The sequence below is a fragment of the Vombatus ursinus genome, unplaced genomic scaffold (genome assembly GCF_900497805.2).
Source record: "Vombatus ursinus unplaced genomic scaffold, bare-nosed wombat genome assembly UNPS02014171.1, whole genome shotgun sequence".
Taxonomy (NCBI): domain Eukaryota; kingdom Metazoa; phylum Chordata; class Mammalia; order Diprotodontia; family Vombatidae; genus Vombatus; species Vombatus ursinus.
This window is the reverse complement of record NW_020953949.1, coordinates 842,492-847,734: the sequence shown is the minus strand read 5'-3', so window position 1 is coordinate 847,734 and position 5,243 is coordinate 842,492. Positions and strand designations below refer to the sequence as shown.

The following is a 5,243-nucleotide window of genomic DNA, read 5'->3' as shown; positions in this document are numbered from 1 at the left end:
ATATACATACATATACATATATATTCACACACACACATCTCTCTCTGTGTGTGTGTGTGTGTGTGTGTGTGTGTGTGTGTGTGTGCCCAATGGTGGCCTTCTCTAGTGTGGGATGGGGAGGGAAGGAGGTAGATAGTTTGGAACTTAAAAAGTAACAAAAATTAAATTAAATTTAAAAAAACAATAAAAGCTCAACAAACATTTCTTGGGCATGTTTTTTTTTTAATAGTTGATTTTTTTTTTTAACACATACACATTTACTTGTCTTCTGGCTTGTTGAAGCAGTAGATTAGACAATAATGTTGCCACAATAATGTCTGTCACAATGGCTAGTCATAAAGACCCCAGCACCACATTCATCAGAAGGGCACTCTCGTCGAAGGTGGCTAATCTTGTCATTCTCATCAACCTTATAGTACTTCAGAACAGCAAGCTTAACCTTCTTTTTCTTACGCTTGTTCTTTTTGGGAGTGGTGTAAGACTTCTTCGTTCTCTTCTTGGCACCACTACAAAGCCTCAGAACAAGATGAAGGGTAGACTCCTTCTGAATATTGTAGTCAGACAAAGTTCATCCATCTTCCAGTTGCTTACCCACAAAAATCAATCTTTGTTGACCAGGGGGAATACCTTCCTTATCTTGTATCTTGGCCTTGACATTTTCAATTATATTGGATGGTTTGACCTCAAGGGTGATGGTCTTCCCCGTCAAAGTATTCATGAAAATCTGTATCATGGCACTAGGTTCACCTGTTGATGGTGGATCTGGAAGAGCTTGGGCATGTTTTAAAGAAGATTTGTGTCCAGTATGAGCTGGACTAGGTCAATTAGTCAACAGCACTTATTAAAGCTCCTACTATGTTCCAGGCACTGTGCTAAACACTGGGAAGGTCTGAGGGTTCATAGAAACTCAGTCTCACAAGTCAAGAAGGTGCTAGGGCCACATATAATATTTATTCCAATGATAATAACACTTCATCTACCTAGAAAGTCTTTCATCCAGTGATCTCAAAGCACTTTACAAGCATTCATCAGCTAAGTCACCTCTGAAAATTACAGTGTTTAGCAGGTGATCCAATAAAAGGGTCATAAATGACAGCATGCACTTTAGCTTTCCTTCAGTGTTAAGGATAATGGTTTTTGTGGTTTATTTGACATGAAAGAGCTAGTTTAAAAAACGCAACAGATTTCAGAAGTTTTTAAAAGTAATGTTCTCTTCCAATAAAACAAACACCATCAGAAAAGGAACATTGGTTTCAGTGAAAGAATGCTTTTAATTGGATTGGTCAATCAGTCAGGTATATCTTAATACATTTAGGAAGAGGTTATTTATTAAACATTCACTTTGTTCATAGCCTGGTGCCGGGTACTTTAGGAATAAAGAAGGGAACATAGGAAGAACCACAAAGCAGAAGATGGGGCCTCCATCATGCAGGAGCTCAGAGACAAGAAAAACTACAAGCTATAACCTGAGAGAATGTAAGCCAATGGCAAATGATAAAGTGTAGACCATGCATAAATCCTGTGGAATACCAAACAAGGATGAATTCCACCAAGGAAGTCTTTTTAAAGAAACTGAGTTGTAAGGATGAGGAGACATCTGTCTGGGGCAGAAGGGAAACTAGAACCATGACCCAGAGGACCATGTGGATCATTTTTTCCTACTTGCTTCACTGACTGAAGCCCCCAAGTCAAGGCTGATGCTGCTTGTATGAGAAGCAAGGAGATGGTGATATATGATTTTCACAAAGTATCATAAATACATTATCCATTCAAGCTAGAAATAAAAGTGTAGACTGTCACATTACAGATATTAACGTTTCATCTCTGAGACCAATCCACAGACCACCTGGAGGATTCTTGTATATTACACTGTGAAAATCACCTGTCTAGTCATACATAAGGAAGGAAAAAGCCTGCATTCAATTTCATACTTCCCAGGGATAGCTATAAACCACCTGAAAATGGAAAAAAAATTTACTTTAAAAAATCAAGAGAAAGGTCTGGATAGTTTAGATTACTTTCCTGAACGTGTGTGTATTAGTGTGTGTGTGTGTGTGTGTGTGTGTGTGTGTGTGTGTGTGTGTGTTGGGGGGTTATCTTCACTTAAGTAAAACACTTTTTTCTTTTGAAATAAAAGTCCTTTGGAGTTTGCTATTCCATAGACCTACACACCAAATTTCATCAGCTATGGCTACAAGACATATTTGAGTATTATTACCTTGTAAGAGTTTGTTTAGCAAAAGATAGTTACTAGGTTATTTCCATTTAACACTCTCTTAACTATATCTACACCAAAACTCTATTTGTCCATCCCTTCACAACTGAAATCTACTTTGTAAAGTATGGCTCTTTCTACTCCCTGCTCAAAGAGTGTTTTGTGCAAATTCAAAAGAAGCAATAGAATATAGAAGAGCCAGCATGTTGTAATAGAAAATGTGCTGGTTCTGGAATCAGAGGACTTTCCACCAAATTTGTCTCAGCTACTCAGCACCTGTAAGTCACTTATATGACTCTCTGAGCCTCAGTTCCCTTATCTGTAAAATTAAGGAGTCAGGCTAAATCAAAAGTGTCAAGCTTGAAGCCACGAGTTGCCCCATAAATTCTTGAGTGCCAACCAAACCATATTAACATATAATAACAAAGTAAATAAAAATACAATATCATATAGATAATGCTAATTTATGTTTTTCTAAGTCAGTATGCTCTGGCAGGGATTCCTTTTCTCTTTGGGTTTGATACAATAGGGCTGGATGGCATTCAAGGTCTCTTCCATCAGTCAGTCAGTCAGTCAGTCAGTCAATAAACACTTATTAAGTGCCTACTATGTGTCAGGCACTGTGCTCTTCTAACTCTAAATCTATGATTCTATGAAACATAGGAATTATGCCCCTTACCAAAGCAACCATTTTATGAACAGGAAGAAGGAGAAATAAAGATTGTTCAAAGTTCCTCCATTATACATTCTTGTGAAGCTCTTTTTTACCAGCATCACCAAGGTCAGACCCGAGACAAATTTGTGATGTAGGGTTATTTTGGTGCCATATACCTCTTTGGGCCCATTCTCACTTTCCCCATATCCCTGACCGATGCACTTCCAGTGGCAGGCCTTCCCTATAAGGCAACCCTTTCCTTTGCTGTTCCTCTAAGGGCTGGAAAGTTTTCCCTTATATTGAGCTCACTTCTGAGCCTTGGAATTTTTGCCTCTGTCTTCTGGAATCACACAAAGTATAATTCTTCTTTTGCTTGACACACTTTTGAGTGTTTTAAGATATTGTAGTGTGTCTACTTAATCACTAAGGATTACATGAGAAACATGGTCAAGATTCTGTCTCATTTTTTGAAATGTCAGTGTTACCGTTTTTATTTAAGTGGGCAAAGCAGAATGATGTGGGCTAGATCAGCACTTCTTAAACTGTGGGCTATGACCCCATATAGGGTTGTGAAAAATTTGGCAACAGTAAAAGGTTCCTGAACAAGCAACAATCAAAAATTAATTAAAAATCAAACACATAATGAATCCAAGGTGTTTCTGGCAGCCCTTGCCTACATTGCATCATGCAACTTCACTGTAGCCTTGGTTCTGAACACAAAGCATGCGCACTTTGCACTGTGCATGCCCTCAAGCCACAAAACGCCAAAGAACATTGCAGAATCCTGAAAAGAGGTTACAAGTAAGATGCCCTGGCTAGATAACAGTACAATTAAGTGGACTTGGAAAAGGTGGTTGAATGACTGGACCTGAAGAGTAAATGAGTCAATGTTACCTTAGAAGGATGTCTTTACTGGAGAGTCCCAGGGATTTGTCATTAGGTCTGTGTTGTTCCTCATTACTATCAGTGACTTGGAGAAAGGTATAGATAGCATGCTTGTCAAACCTGCAGATGCCTCAAAACTGGAAACATAGCTTGTACACTGGATACTAGAATCTGTACCCCCGAAAGACCGTAACGGGTAAGATGAAATTTGATAGGGCTTAATGTAAAATCTTACACTAAAATTAAAAAAAAATCAACTTCATAAGCATAGGATGATGGAGGGAGGGATGTGACTTGATAGCAATTTGTCTGCAAAGGATTTGGGGGTTCTAGTGTATTGCATCCTTAAGAGGAGTCACGATATGGTACTGCAGTCACAAAAAAGTTAATACAATCTTAGGTTACTTTAAAAGAGGAACTGTGTCCAGAACAATATTCTGCCTTGGTCAGATCACATCTAGGGTGTTACATTCAGTTCTGAGTGCCGTGTTACAGGAAAAATATTAACAAAGTGGGGCAAGTCCAGAGGATGGTATTGAAGAAAATGAAGACGCTAATGAGACTAAACCACAATTGGAGATTAATGGAAGGAACTAAGGATGTTTAGATAGGAGCAGAAAAGACTAGGGGTGGGAAGGGAGTAGAGAATGATAGCTCGCTACACTCCCCACCCCATTAGATTAGAAGCTCTTTGAAAGCAAGAGCAATGTGTTGTATTTCTTTGTTGTATCTCCATTACCTAATATATAATGAACTTTGTATGTACTTTAATGCTTTGATGATTTGGCAATCTCACACATCGCCATCAATGGAGATCACAACTCTTCTAATTCTTTGCAACCCTTGTTTATGTTCCCCAATATATCCCCACAAAGAATCCACCCAGAACCCTGGAAACCTTATTCTAGGCCTTTTAACATTACTCAAGCATGAGGGAAGAATGTGGCATTGTCCAGCCTTATATGTAACAAGTGCTTATTTAATAGTTGCTGGGTTGAGTCAAATTACTCCCTTAATCAATCTGCTGTCAAATGAAAACCCTCTTTGCTTCCTCTTCCTATTCTCTCAGCCCCATCTATTTTAACCCTACGCTTCCCATTCCCTTTCTTTCTCTGCTCTCAGGAATCCCCTACTCTATCATTAACAAACTCCCTTCATCCTATATGTCTTCTTTTCATACTTTCCATTTTCTTGCATTCTTGGAAATCTGGCTTTCCCTAGAAGACTGCATCCCTCTGCAGTGCTAATTGTTTCCTCCTTCATGTCTCTGACGCATCGGACCAGTTGGAGGAATTAGTGTACTCTTAGCTTCTCGCAGCTACGTCCATGTCCTCCCTCTGCCAAAATCATTTATTAACTTCTTCTTTGAGGTTCACTCCAACTGTCCATATCAACTGATTCTGATCTATAGGCATTTCCCAAGGCTCTGTGCTGGTTACTTTTCTCTTCTCTTCTCTTCTCTTCTCTTCTCTTCTCTTCTCTTCTCTT

General features: G+C 38.9%; 1 pseudogene; it reads right to left on the bottom strand.

Annotated features, from left to right (window-relative positions):
• Positions 1-257: 257 nt before the first annotated feature.
• The window catches only part of LOC114041286, a 52,218-nt pseudogene continuing 47,232 nt past the window's right edge, over positions 258-5,243 (bottom strand).